This window comes from Bombina bombina, chromosome 1 (genome assembly GCF_027579735.1).
Source record: "Bombina bombina isolate aBomBom1 chromosome 1, aBomBom1.pri, whole genome shotgun sequence".
NCBI lineage: Eukaryota > Metazoa > Chordata > Amphibia > Anura > Bombinatoridae > Bombina > Bombina bombina.
In genome coordinates, this window is record NC_069499.1 from 744,149,069 (window position 1) to 744,164,780 (window position 15,712).

The window sequence follows — 15,712 nt, forward strand, 5'->3', positions numbered from 1 at the left end:
TGAATGATGCGCTTAAGGTGTGTTATTGAAATACTACATATAAAATATTAAAAAAAAAATAAACATACTGTAAAATATTCTAAATTACATGTAATCTGTACCCATTGGGTTTTATTAATAAAATGTTTATAGAACATTTACATACTGTTATTTGTGTACCAGTGCCTAAATGGTAGAATACATAAATAAAAGTATATTTTATTGAATACTTGTATGTATATGTGGTATTATGCACTCATGTCTATTATAAATTATTATTATTTGAATTATTATTATTTGAATTATTATTATGAATTAATGCACTCATGTCTATTATAAAAGTTTGACTTATTGAGGACCTTAGGAGGTTTTCTGATGATTATAGCTTGTTCTAGGTTTGAATAATGAAGGGTATATCACTTGATTACTATTTTAATTTTCTACCCAGGACCAATTAAAAGGGCACACCACCCGGCTAATTTTATTGACCACCAGGGTTAAAGTTTAGCCAATAGCTAATGTTACATTTGTACAATGTTTGTTGCACAAATTATAATTCAATTAATTTGTGCTTTAGCTTAAATAGCCATTATAGTTAAAAAATGACGTGCTCTAATTTGTTATAGCGTGTAATTTTATGACAAGTGACTCTTTAATGATATGTGATTAAAGGGATACGAAACCAATAAATGTTCTTTTGTGATTCAGATAGAGAATAACATTTTTAAAAAGTTTCCAGTTTATTTCTATTAACAAATTTGCTTAGTTCCCGTGACATTCTTTGTTGAAGAGATACGTAAGTAGGTGTCTGGAGCACTGTATGACAGGAAATAGTGCTGACATCTAGTGCTCTTGCAAATAGATAACATTCTTGCTAAACGGCTGCCATATAGTGCTCCAGAAATAGGCCGGCCCCTGGGATTATGTCCCTGCTTTTCAACAAAAGATACCAAGAAAACAAAGAAAAATTTATAATAAAATTAAATTAGAAAGTTGTTTAAAAGTGCTTGCTCTGAATAATGAAAGAAAAATATTGGGTTTCATATCCCTTTAACAGTGGAGTTAAACACATAGTAGAAATACTGTTCGGGAGGAGCTAGTTGTAAATTTACATAATCTAGTCTAACAAATTAGAGCATGTATTTTTTTTTTTTTTTTTACTATAATGGCCCTTTAATTAACATTAAAAAAAAACCAAACAGAATATGTTATAATATTGCAAACTATCACACTCTCTCCACCCTGCTACTTTACAATGTCTCCCGGCTGGCAATTTTTGCTCTGAGGAACACATATAATTTGTACTAAAAAAGCTAAATTTAAAGAGATGCAAAACACTAAACTGCAAACATAATGTGCATAGATATTGTTTTTCAGTTATTTTTATATTAAAGAATTAAGAATAAAGTTTTAGTTTCCATAAAAAAATGGACGTGCCATGTAATAACCTAGATTTGCTTTAGTTTACATTCTATGATGAGGCCAATTAGATTCAGAAATGAATCACTAGAATGATAAAACAATCAAGGTATACAATGTAGCAGGATAAGGATTGTGAAGACTCGCAATTTTCAGAGTTTAATTACAGGACAATCTGTAAAAAATCAATTACCAAAGTTTACTGTATTTTTTTTACTACACATATAATTCAAAATATCATTTGCAAACTGCATAATGTACTCCTCTCAATACTATGCGAATTTATGACATTGGAGCATCACTAGATGTCGCTGTGACCTGCTTCAAAACACTAAAGGCTTCACATTTTTTCCATTGTTTTTGCCATAAGGCTGTAGCGTTATGCTCGTGCACCACAATGTAAGGTGCACGACCCATCTGTTTAGCGGTGTAAAGATCACGTGAGCCAAAACTGGGGTTTGCTATGGACCGTGGTTTGCTTGCTGGTTGCTAAGCATAACGGCTGTAAAAAGAGTATTGTAGGTATTCTGCGCATGCGTGTTTCAGACTCGCTTCATGGTCACGGTGTAAATGAGCGGTGTTGTTGTCATCATCAAGTAAGTACTATTCTTTCACAGACTTCAGACAGATCGTTGGAAGTATGTTAGCATGTGAATATGCAAATACAGCGGATGGGGCGACGTTAGGGTTTACAAAATAACTGGGCTATAGAAACTTTTAGAACTTTAAATGTATTGTTATGTCTCAGAGCCTAGAATCACACTGCTATCCCGAAAGTTTCTATCACTGTAAAAATATACTCACGACCACGCTCCTAATCCTAAACCACCCTTTTCTCCTTTTATCATAAAACAGCTATCCGGGATTATTCAATTACAGCTGCTGTGCTGATATACACGTATATGAAGTAGCCGGGTAAGGGCAGTGTGATATTTTCTATTACATCATTTTATGCTATCCAAAGCACAACATTTATTGCATAATTTAGCATAAATGTATTTAATGATATGTGCAATAAAAATTGAACATTGTTAATATTAGCTAATTTTATCTTAATATTGGCTAAAAGTTTAGCTGGGTGGTCAGTAAAATCAGCCTGGTGGTGCACCTACTAAAAAGGAACTGGGGAGAACAAAAAAATAAATTATATATATATATATATATATATATATATATATATATATATATATATATATATATATATATATATACACACACACACAATTTAAAAATCCTTGCAGTGGAATTATAAGTAGAAATTCTTAGCAACCAAAAATATAAATAATGCTTATGCGGAAAATAACTAGTACAAGGCATATTATTGATGTCTGCAAGAAATAAATAGATATAAAAGGATATGCTAGATATAAAAGGATATGCTTAATATCAGCTGTGGATTAGCATTACTGCGTATGTGCTTGCAAACCATTACAAAATTGTTTCAAAAACGTTTACACATGGCTGATATTCTATAGCAAAGTAATGTCTTTGAGATGGTTCAAGTACTGTACTGGATGATGTGTAAATAACTCCTGTTCAGAGGGGAATACCTAGGTACCCCAAAAAACAAGCCTTTTGGTCTGGGGACAGCCTCCTATGACCCATGTGCCATCCCTGACATGTGGGGTGCCTTTGAATGGCACGCAAGGCTGCCACCCCAAAATGAGTAGTGCTTGTAGGTGTTTTCTTGAGTACTGTCATTTATTAAGTGTGGTAGTAAAACTGTCCAATTATTTTTTTAGATACAGAGGCAAATCTCAGATACAAACCTGCCCAATAAAGGTGTATCGAGATGTGAGCCGGGCATGTCGGGTATTGGGTAGGGTACCAGGGCAGGGGCTGATCTGAAATCAGTAGGGCTCACAGAGGGGTCTGATCTGAGGTCTTAAAGGGATATGAAACCCAAAATGTGTCTTTCATGATTCAGATAGAACATGCAATTTTAAACAACTTTCTAATTTACTTCTAGAAAAACATTTTTTTTTTGTTCTCGTATCTTTTGTTGAAAAGCAGGGATGTAAGCTTAGGAGTCAGCCCATTCCGGAATCACTATAGGGCAGCAGTTTTACAAGAATTGTATTCATTTGCAAGAGCACTAGATGACAGCACAATTTCCTGCCATGTATTTCTTCAGACACCTACCTAGGTAGCTCTTCAACAAAGAATATAATGAAAAATAAGCAAATTTCATAATAGAGGTACATTGGAAAAGTTTTAAATATTGAAAGCTCTGTCTGAATCACAAAATAATTTTTTTGGGGGGTTATATACCTTTAAGTGTATATGATGCTGAGAGAGGTGTTTGATGTGAGGTTTTTAAGTGGGTATTGAGCTGACAGAGGTGTATGAAGCGATATTGAATTGGACTTTGAGGGATCTGATCCATATATGTGGGTATGGGGCTGATTTATGGACATAGATCCTGATGAGGGTTATGGGATTGACAGAGGAGTCTTACCTGGGTATGGGACTATGGCTGATGTGGTCTGATCTAAGGTGTGATTTTTGCAATATGTTTGCAGGTCCATGGGTCTGATCTGAGGCTTAGTTGGGTTATGGGGTTGCAGTCCAAGTTCTTTTTTTCTGAGGTTTGATATGTCAAAATATATATAAACTGTTTGTATTTGTTATTATTAATAAAAAAAAAATAATTGAAAAAGAAAAATAGGAACAACTTGTCAGGGGACATTATGCCATATTGTTGCCGCTACATCTATGAAATAACCAAGGAGCTTTGGCCCAAAAATTTTTTTCAGACTTGACTATTCCATATATTAATACCTTCCCTAGTTGATAGATTTGTGTATAGGCATTTCAATAGTCTGTTTCCTATTTATAAACACATTTATCAACTGCAAGTTGGTTGCATGTGCATAGCAGGTACATAGCACGACCGATATCAACATTATTGGATGAATGGGGATTCTTCCAATATATTGAAAAAAAACGGCGGTCATGGAGGCGGACAGTGAATACACAAGTGGTACAAGTTTGAGTTGAAAATAGATAAGATAAAACTGTTATTTAAACATTTGATGAATTAAACGTTGGTTAAATACATGTTGCACATGTAATTTTGACTGTGGAAATTCGGAGTATACTGTCCCTTTAAATTGACTTAATAGCCTCAGATACAGGGAAATACCTTATTAGATTGACATCATCTGCTTCTGTATTAAAAAAGTGTTTAAGCAGAGCGCTGGTTAGTAAACGGGATACCACACAACTTACACAGGAGAAAAGATCCTTCTATCTTTTAAAAAATGTGGTAGGAGTATTTGTGGTAGTAAGTGCGCTAAAAGAAAGCTAAAGGTATCCAATTATATCCAGTATTAAATAAAAGAGTTATAAAATGTATATATAACAATGTGCAAAGTGCAATGCGTGTATTGGGATTCCACAATCAAAAAAAGAAAAAAGGGGGGTGAGGGGGAAATGAGAGGATCTATACAGAAATAACAGTGTCCGTGAAAAATAGTGGTTTTAAATATCTTACTTAAGGAGGATGATAGTTAAGCGTTCTATCATTAGTGTACTAATGCTAAAAATAAAATGAAAGTATGTGACAATTAACAGTGTAACCATATATTGGTATAGTATTAAAAAGTATCAAACAAATTGTTAGTGTATTTTAAAAAGAAACAATGCGTTAAATTGTAGTGAAAAAACTAAATATATCTAAAAAATTCCCTTGCAGCCTAAATTATATATCAAAAATATAATAGGTATTTAAGGTTTCGAGGCTGACTTTGGCAACTCGAACCTTCCGCTCCTTCCACAGATTTTCTATGTGATTAAGGTCTGGAGACTAGCTAGGCCACTCGAGGACCTTAATGTGCTTCTTCTTGAGACACTTCTTTATTGCCTTGGCTGTGTGTTTTGGGTCATTGTCATGCTGGAATACCCATCCACGACCCATTTTCAATGCCCTGGCGGAGAGGAGGTTCTCACCCAAGATTTGAGGGTACATGGCTCCGTCCATCGTCCCTTTGATGTGGTGAAGTTGTCCTGTCCCCTTAGCAGAAAAACACCCCCAAAACATAATGTTTCCACCTCCATGTTTGACGGTGGGGATGGTGTTCTTGGGGTCATAGGCAGAATTCCTCCTCCTCCAAACACGGCAAGTTAAGTTGATGCCAAAGAGTTCGATTTTGGTCTCATCTGACCAAAACACTTTCAACCAGTTCTCCTTTGTACCTGTACATGTGCTTTCTTGAGCAGGGGGATCTTGTGGGCGCTGCAGAATCTCAGTCCTTTATGGCATAGCGTGTTACCAATTGGTTTCTTGGTGACTATTGTCCAAGCTGCCTTGAGATCATTGGCAAGATCCTCCCGTGTAGTTCTGGGTTGATTCCTCACCGTTCTCATGATCATTGAAACTCCACGAGGTGAGCACTTGCATGGAGCCCCAGACCGAGGAAGATTGACAGTTATTTTGTGTTTCTTCCATTTGCGAATATTCGCACCGACTGTTGTCTCCTCACCAAGCTGCTTGGCGATGGTCTTGTAGCCTATTCCAGCCTTGTGTAGGTCTACAATCTTGTCCCTTACATCCTTGGACAGCTCTATGGTCTTGGCCATGGTGGAGAGATTGGAATCTGATTGATTGCTTCTGTGGACAGGTGTGTTTTTTTTTTTGTTTTTTTTTTTTTATATACAGGTAACAAGCTGAGATTAGGAGCACTCCCTTTAAGAGAGTGCTCCTAATCTCAGCTCGTTACCTGTATAAAAGACACCTGGGAGCCAGAAATCTTGCTGATTGATAGGGGATCAAATACTTATTTCTCATTAAAATGCAATTTATAACTTTTTGGAAATACATTTTTCTGTATTTTTTGTTGTTGTTCTGTCTCTCACTGTTCAAATAAATCTACCATTACAATTCTAGACTGATCATTTCTTTGTCAGTGGGCAAATGTACAAAATCAACAGGGGATCAAATAATTTTTCCCTCACTGTATCTGATAAAATATTTTTACTGTTTCCATTACCCAATTTTATATATGTTCAGTTTTAAACTTTCCTTAAATATCATTTTGATTTAGCAATACTGTTTCTGTTACCCTTTTATATATGATCATTATGGTCTTATTTAATTTTCAAAATTTTGCCCTTGTGGGCTTGAGCTGTGTGTTACATAATATGTACACTTTTAAACATTGAGTCCTTTTAAGATGTGTGTGTGTGTGTATATATATTTATGTGTGTATGTATGTATGTATATATATATATATATATATATATATATATATATATATATATATATATATATATATATATATATATATATATATATATATATATATATATATATACAGGTGGCCCTCGTTTTACAACAGTTCAATTTACACCGTTTCAGAATAACAACCTTTTTTTCCAGTCATGTGACTGCTATTGAAAAGCATTGAGACGCAGTGCATTTATTAAAATAGCCAGTAGATTGAGCTGTCCGCTTGTGTTGCAGCAAAGCCAAGCAAGCTGAAATTAATCCGTTTAACCAGACCTGAGCTATCGAGCAGATTTCAAAGGAACAAGATCTTCCTGTCTATAAATCAGTCCAGATTGGAATGCATAGAAAGAACTGTTTGCAGAAAAATGCAAGTAAAGTCTGTGTTGTGTGATTATTTTATTAGGTTTATAATGCTGTTTAGCATTCAAAGTCTTCATTTCAAAGCTTTAAAAATAATGTATTAGGTGTTACTTATGCCAATTTTGAGAGGGGCCTGGAACCTAACTCCCTCACTTCCCATTGACTTACATTATAAACTGGGTTTCAATTTACAACGGTTTTGATTTACAACCATTCCTTCTGGAACCTAACCCCGGCGTAAACTGAGGGCTACCTGTGTGTGTGTATATATATATATATATATATATATATATATATATATATATATATATATATATATATATATATATATATATATATATATATATATATATATATATATATATACAGGGAGTGCAGAATTATTAGGCAAGTTGTATTTTTGAGGATTAATTTTATTATTGAACAACAACCATGTTCTCAATGAACCTAAAAAACTCATTAATATCAAAGCTGAATAGTTTTGGAAGTAGTTTTTAGTTTGTTTTTAGTTATAGCTATTTTAGGGGGATATCTGTGTGTGCAGGTGACTATTACTGTGCATAATTATTAGGCAACTTAACAAAAAACAAATATATACCCATTTCAATTATTTATTTTTACCAGTGAAACCAATATAACATCTCAACATTCACAAATATACATTTCTGACATTCAAAAACAAAACAAAAACAAATCAGTGACCAATATAGCCACCTTTCTTTGCAAGGACACTCAAAAGCCTGCCATCCATGGATTCTGACAGTGTTTTGATCTGTTCACCATCAACATTGCGTGCAGCAGCAACCACAGCCTCCCAGACACTGTTCAGAGAGGTGTACTGTTTTCCCTCCTTGTAAATCTCACATTTGATGATGGACCACAGGTTCTCAATGGGGTTCAGATCAGGTGAACAAGGAGGCCATGTCATTAGATTTTCTTCTTTTATACCCTTTCTTGCCAGCCACGCTGTGGAGTACTTGGACGCGTGTGATGGAGCATTGTCCTGCATGAAAATCATGTTTTTCTTGAAGGATGCAGACTTCTTCCTGTACCACTTCTTGAAGAAGGTGTCTTCCAGAAACTGGCAGTAGGACTGGGAGTTGAGCTTGACTCCATCCTCAACCCGAAAAGGCCCCACAAGCTCATCTTTGATGATACCAGCCCAAACCAGTACTCCACCTCCACCTTGCTGGCGTCTGAGTCAGACTGGAGCTCTCTGCCCTTTACCAATCCAGCCACGGGCCCATCCATCTGGCCCATCAAGACTCACTCTCATTTCATCAGTCCATAAAACCTTAGAAAAATCAGTCTTGAGATATTTCTTGGCCCAGTCTTGACGTTTCAGCTTGTGTGTCTTGTTCAGTGGTGGTCGTCTTTCAGCCTTTCTTACCTTGGCCATGTCTCTGAGTATTGCACACCTTGTGCTTTTGGGCACTCCAGTGATGTTGCAGCTCTGAAATATGGCCAAACTGGTGGCAAGTGGCATCTTGGCAGCTGCACGCTTGACTTTTCTCAGTTCATGGGCAGTTATTTTGCGCCTTGGTTTTTCCACACGCTTCTTGCGACCCTGTTGACTATTTTGAATGAAACGCTTGATTGTTCGATGATCACGCTTCAGAAGCTTTGCAATTTTAAGAGTGCTGCATCCCTCTGCAAGATATCTCACTATTTTTGACTTTTCTGAGCCTGTCAAGTCCTTCTTTTGACCCATTTTGCCAAAGGAAAGGAAGTTGCCTAATAATTATGCACACCTGATATAGGGTGTTGATGTCATTAGACCACACCCCTTCTCATTACAGAGATGCACATCACCTAATATGCTTAATTGGTAGTAGGCTTTCGAGCCTATACAGCTTGGAGTAAGACAACATGCATAAAGAGGATGATGTGGTCAAAATACTCATTTGCCTAATAATTCTGCACTCCCTGTATATACATATATATATATATATATATATATATATATTACAATTTGTCCCTATAGTTATTCAGTACTGCAGTATAAGTACTAATGTACTTATTTGCAAGCTGAATACTATTCATTGTGTGATAGTATAATGTCTTAAGCACAATTTCAAACATATAAAATGTTTTTCAGCTGAATTTTGGTGGAAACTTTGTTCTCTTTTTTTTTTTTTTTTTTTTTTTTTTAAAGCTATTGTTAAAATCTGACAGTATTTAATTATTACCTTTTGTTTCTGTTCATATATAACTTTGTTCAAGTGCTGCAGCTTTTAATTTGCATTTCTCTCTTTTGTTTTGTATTTTTATAGTCCGTTTGTTTTAACCACTTCACTACAGGTACTTTCAGAGAACACTTGCCCAAAACACTGTAGATCTTTTAGCATTTTTGCTATCACTCCATTTAAACAGAAACAGAGCCTTGGTTTTTTTTTTTCTTCCTTTTTACCAGTCAAAACTATATGTTTTCTTCCAAAGATATGGTGAGTCCACGGGTTCATCTTAATTACTGTTGGGAATATAACTCCTCGCCAGCAGGAGGAGGCAAAGAGCACCACAGTAAAAACTGTTACTACCCATAAACCCCAGTCATTCTCTTTGCCTGAAGGAGCATGGAGGAGGTGAAGTTTAGTGTGTAATTAAAATAGTTTTTTCTGAGTAGATGGATTACTTCAAGCAAATTTCAGGGTATAGCTATGCTCCATGTTGGTCTTTACGGTCGAGATGTGGTGGCTTTAAAGCAGTGGGGAACTTGCAAAGAGGTACTTGCTGCGTTTTTCCCCACATTTGCTGCCCTAGTCTCAGACACCAAAGTTGGTTACTTTATGTGCATTTTGGCCAGGTCTCTGTGAGGAAGAGGTGTCCTCTCATACCTTGGGACTGTCTTCATGTCGCACAGCTGAGCAGGTAAGTGCTGGTCTTCCAGGTGGGAGAAAGGGTACTTGAGATTTTTTATACCTTGCTATGTGTATAGGGACTAGATTAGCTCACCCTGGTGCTAAGACATGACTGCAGAAATCTCAGACTCGGACAGTATAATGCCTTCTTGTGATAGTGAAGGCGCTTCCTTCAGATTTAAGCTTGAACACCTTCGTTTACTGTTAAAGGAGGTTTTAGCTACCTTGGATGAGTCGGAGACCCAGGAAGTAGTCACGCATAAGAAGTCTAGTAAACGTAATAGTTTTTTTTACATTCCTTCCTCTTCAGAGGTTTTCCCAGTGCCAGATAGAGCTAAGGAAATCATAGCTCAGGAGTGGGAGAAGGCAGGAGTGGCTTTTACTCCATCACTGGTGTTTAGGAAAATGTTCCCGGTGGAGTCATCTATCAAGGAGTCTTAGTCTTCGGTGCCCAAGGTAGAAGGGGCCATTTCTACCCTGGCCAAGAGAACTACTATACCTATTGAGGATAGTTGCTCTGTCAAAGATCCCATGGATAAAAAGATGGAGGCGTATTTTAAAAGGATTTATGTACATCTTGGTCTTCAATGGCAGCCAGTAGTATGTATTGCCATGGTGACTAGTGTAGCTTCCTATTGGTTTGAGGCCTTGTCGGATTTTCTTCAGGAAGAGACACCTCTAGACGAGATTCAGGACAGGATCAGAGCTCTTAAGTTAGCCAATTTCTATATGGCAGACACTGTCCTTCAGGTCATTAGACTGGGAGCTAAGGCTTCTAGTTTTGCAGTTTTAGCCAGAAGGGCCTTTTGGTTAAAGTCTTGGTTAGCTGATGTTTCGTCTATGGTCAAACTGATGCACTTCCTTACAAGGCAAAGACTTTATTTGGACCAGGTTTGGTGGAAATCATTTCCGACTTTACAGGTGGAAAGGGGTCTTTTCTGCCTCAGGATAAGAAGAATAGACCAAAGGGACGTCAGAGTAATTTTCGTTCCTTTCGGAATTTTAGAGGAAAGACATCCTCGTCCAAACAGGACAATAACAAACCATCCTGCAAACCAATTCAGTCTTGGAGTAAGGGGAAGCAGGCCAAAAAGCCTGTGGCTGACTCTCAAGTCTGCATGAAGGGGTTGCCCCCCCCGATCCAAGCTTGGATCAGGTAGGGGGCAGACTGTCTAAGTTCTCCCAGGTCTGGATAAGAGACATTCCAGACCCTTGGGCTGTGGAAATTTGTTTCTCAGGGCTACAGGTTGGAGTTCAAAAATTGTCCTCCCAGGGGTAGGTTTCACCTTTCCAGATTATATACAGGAGAGAGAGGCGTTCTTAAAATGCGTCCAAGATCTCTCGTCCTTGGGAGTGATTGTCTCTGTTCCAAAGCAGGAACAGGGTCTGGGGTTTTACTCAAACCTGTTTGTGGTTCCCAAAAAAGAGGGGACCTTCCGTTCCATTCTAGACTTAAAATGTCTCAACAAATTCCTCAGGGTTCCATCCTTCAAGATGAAAACCATTCGTTTCCAGAAGGTCAGTTCATGACGACTATAGATCAAAAGGATGCATACTTGCATGTCCCCTTTCACAGGGATCATCACAAATTCCTGAGGTTTGCCTTTCTCAACGAACACTTTCAGTTTGTGGCCTTACCTTTTGGTCTTGCCATGGTTCCCAGGATATTCTCAAAGGTCCTAGGAGCCCTCTTAGCGGTGGTCCGGTCCAGGGGGATTGCAGTGGCTCCCTACCTGGATGACATTCTGGTTGAGGCACCTTCCTTTCCTCAAGCAGCATCTCACACGGAGATGTTACTGTCCTTTCTCCAATCCCACGGGTGGAAAGTAAATTTGGAAAAGAGCTCCCTGGTTCCTGCGACAAGGGTAGTTTTCCTAGGGACTATCATAGATTCTGTTCTGATAAAGATTTTTCTGACAGAGGCTAGAATAGCAAAGCTCCTCTCCTCTTGTTGATCCCTGCAGGAGATGGCTTACCCTTCAGTCGCCCAATGTATGGAAGTAATTGGTCTGATGGTGACCGCCATGGGCATCGTCCTATTTGCTCGATTTCATCGGAGAGCCCTGCAGTTGTGCATGCTCAGTCAATAGAACGGAGATTATGTGTATCTATCCCCAAAGATAACTCTAGATCAAAAGACGAAGGATTCTCTTCTGTGGTGGCTCTATCTGAAACACCTGTCTCAGGGCACCTGCTTTCGGAGGCCTTCATGGGTGATCGTGACCACGGACGCCAGCCTAATGGGCTGGGGAGCAGTCTGGAATTCTTTAAAGGCGCAGGGTTTTTGGTCCCGGGAGGAGTCCGAACTACCGATCAACATCTTGGATTTGAGAGCAATTTACAACACGCTGTTGGCTTGGCCACAGTTGTCTTTGAGCTAGTTCATCAGATTCCAATCGGAAAACATAACTTCAGTGGCTTACATCAACCACCAGGGGGGAACTCTGAGTTCTCTAGCCATGAGGGAGGTGACTCAGATCATTCAGTGGGTGGAAGATCACTGTTGTTGCCTTTCTGCCATTCACATCCCGGGTGTGGACAATTGGCAAGCGGATTTCCTAAGCAGACAGACATTCCATCCCGGGGAATGGGAACTTCATCCGGAGGTGTTCTCCAGGTTAGTCCCCAAATCGGGGATTCCGGAGTTGGATCTGATGGTGTCTCGGCAAAATGCCAAGCTTCCGAATTACGGTTCCAAATCGAGGGATCCTCAGGCCTGCCTTATAGATGCGTTGGCAGTCCCTTGGAACTTCAGAATGGCCTATCTGTTTCCTCCGTTTGCTCTACTTCCACGGGTGATCGCTCGCATAAAGCAGGAAAGGACATTGGTGATCCTAATTGCCCGGCTTGGCCTCAAAGGATTTGGAATGCGGATCTAGTGGAGATGTCGTCTCTACCCCATGGAGGTTACCTCTGAGGAAGGACCTTCTTCAGAGGCCTTTCCTCCACCCAAATCTCGTTTTTCTGAAACTGACTGCTTGGAGATTGAACGCTTGATTCTATCTAAGCGTGGTTTGTCAGAGTCAGTAATTGAGACTATGGTTCAGGCTCGTAAGCCTGTTACTAGGAAGATTTACCATAAGATATGGAGGAAATATCTTTATTGATGTGAATTGAAGGGCTACTCTTGGAGTAGGGTTAGGATTCCAAGAATTTTGTCTTTTCTCCAGGAGGGAGAAAGGGTTATCTGTTAGCACTTTGAAGGGTCAAATTTCGGCCTTATCTGTGCTGTTGCATAAGCGTTTGGCGGATGTGCCAGATGTTCATTCTTTTTGTCAGGCCTTGGTCAGAATCAGGCCTGTGTTTAAATCTGTTGCTTCACTTTGGAGCCTTAATCTTGTTCTTAAGGTTTTGCAGCAGCGCCCGTTTGAGCCAATGCATTCTGTAGATATTAAGTTACTATCCTGGAAGGTTTTGTTTCTTTTGGCGATTTCTTCTGCGCCTTTCCGCCTTGCAGTTTGATTCTCCTTATCTTATTTTCTCCAACATAGGTGTGTCCGGTCCACGGCGTCATCCTTACTTGTGGGATATTCTCTTCCCCAACAGGAAATGGCAAAGAGCCCAGCAAAGCTGGTCACATGATCCCTCCTAGGCTCCGCCTACCCCAGTCATTCTCTTTGCCGTTGTACAGGCAACATCTCCACGGAGATGGCTTAGAGTTTTTTAGTGTTTAACTGTAGTTTTTATTATTCAATCAAGAGTTTGTTATTTTGAAATAGTGCTGGTATGTACTATTTACTCAGAAACAGAAAAGAGATGAAGATTTCTGTTTGTATGAGGAAAATGATTTTAGCAACCGTCACTAAAATCCATGGCTGTTCCACACAGGACTGTTGAGAGCAATTAACTTCAGTTGGGGGAACAGTGAGCAGTCTCTTGCTGCTTGAGGTATGACACATTCTAACAAGACGATGTAATGCTGGAAGCTGTCATTTTCCCTCTGGGATCCGGTAAGCCATGTTTATTACGATTGTAAATAAGGGCTTCAAAAAGGGCTTATTAAGACTGTAGACTTTTTTTGGGCTAAATCGATTGATTATTAACACATATTTAGCCTTGAGGAATCATTTTATCTGGGTATTTTGATATAATAATATCGGCAGGCACTGTTTTAGACACCTTATTCTTTAGGGGCTTTCCCAAAGCATAGGCAGAGCCTCATTTTCGCGCCGGTGTTGCGCACTTGTTTTTGAGAGGCATGGCATGCAGTCGCATGTGAGAGGAGCTCTGATACTTAGAAAAGACTTTCTGAAGGCGTCATTTGGTATCGTATTCCCCTTGGGGCTTGGTTGGGTCTCAGCAAAGCAGATACCAGGGACTGTAAAGGGGTTAAAGTTCAAAACGGCTCCGGTTCCGTTATTTTAAGGGTTAAAGCTTCCAAATTTGGTGTGCAATACTTTTAAGGCTTTAAGACACTGTGGTGAAAATTTGGTAAATTTTGAACAATTCCTTCATGTTTTATCGCATTTGCAGTAATAAAGTGTGTTCAGTTTAAAATTTAAAGTGACAGTAACGGTTTAATTTTAAAACGTTTTTTTGTACTTGTTATCAAGTTTATGCCTGTTTAACATGTCTGAACTACCAGATAGACTGTGTTCTGAATGTGGGGAAGCCAGAATTCCTATTCATTTAAATAAATGCGATTTATGTGACAATGACAATGATGCCCAAGATGATTCCTCAAGTGAGGGGAGTAAGCATGGTACTGCATCATTCCCTCCTTCGTCTACACGAGTCTTGCCCACTCAGGAGGCCCCTAGTACATCTAGCGCGCCAATACTCCTTACTATGCAACAATTAACGGCTGTAATGGATAATTCTGTCAAAAACATTTTAGCCAAAATGAACACTTATCAGCGTAAGCGCGACTGCTCTGTTTTAGATACTGAAGAGCATGACGACGCTGATATTAATATTTCTGAAGGGCCCCTAACTCAGTCTGATGGGGCCAGGGAGGTTTTGTCTGAGGGAGAAATTACTGATTCAGGGAACATTTCTCAACAAGCTGAACCTGATGTGATTGCATTTAAATTTAAGTTGGAACATCTCCGCATTCTGCTTAAGGAGGTATTATCCACTCTGGATGATTGTGACAAGTTGGTCATCCCAGAGAAACTATGTAAAATGGACAAGTTCCTAGAGGTGCCGGGGCTCCCAGAAGCTTTTCCTATACCCAAGCGGGTGGCGGACATTGTTAATAAAGAATGGGAAAGGCCTGGTATTCCTTTCGTCCCTCCCCCCATATTTAAAAAATTGTTTCCTATGGTCGACCCCAGAAAGGACTTATGGCAGACAGTCCCCAAGGTCGAGGGAGCGGTTTCCACTTTAAACAAACGCACCACTATACCCATAGAGGATAGTTGTGCTTTCAAAGATCCTATGGATAAAAAATTAGAAGGTTTGCTTAAAAAGATGTTTGTTCAGCAGGGTTACCTTCTACAACCAATTTCATGCATTGTCCCTGTCGCTACAGCCGCATGTTTCTGGTTCGATGAGCTGATAAAGGCGGTCGACAGTGATTCTCCTCCTTATGAGGAGATTATGGACAGAATCAATGCTCTCAAATTGGCTAATTCTTTCACCCTAGACGCCACTTTGCAATTGGCTAGGTTAGCGGCTAAGAATTCTGGGTTTGCTATTGTGGCGCGCAGAGCGCTTTGGTTGAAATCTTGGTCGGCTGATGCGTCTTCCAAAAACAAGCTACTTAACATTCCTTTCAAGGGGAAAACGCTGTTTGGCCCTGACTTGAAAGAGATTATCTCGGATATCACTGGGGGTAAGGGCCACGCCCTTCCTCAGGATCGGCCTTTCAAGGCAAAAAATAAACCTAATTTTCGTCCCTTTCGTAGAAACGGACCAGCCCAAA

At 39.1% G+C, this 15,712-nt stretch overlaps 1 protein-coding gene across 1 annotated transcript in view; it reads left to right on the forward strand.

Moving 5' to 3' along the window:
- Positions 1 to 1,962: 1,962 nt before the first annotated feature.
- CCDC160 (coiled-coil domain containing 160) overlaps positions 1,963 to 15,712 on the forward strand; it is a 44,222-nt gene continuing 30,472 nt past the window's right edge. The window contains exon 1 of the mRNA XM_053691797.1: positions 1,963 to 1,994. The gene's annotated coding sequence lies outside the window, so the exon portion shown is untranslated. The remainder of the gene's footprint in view (positions 1,995 to 15,712) is intronic.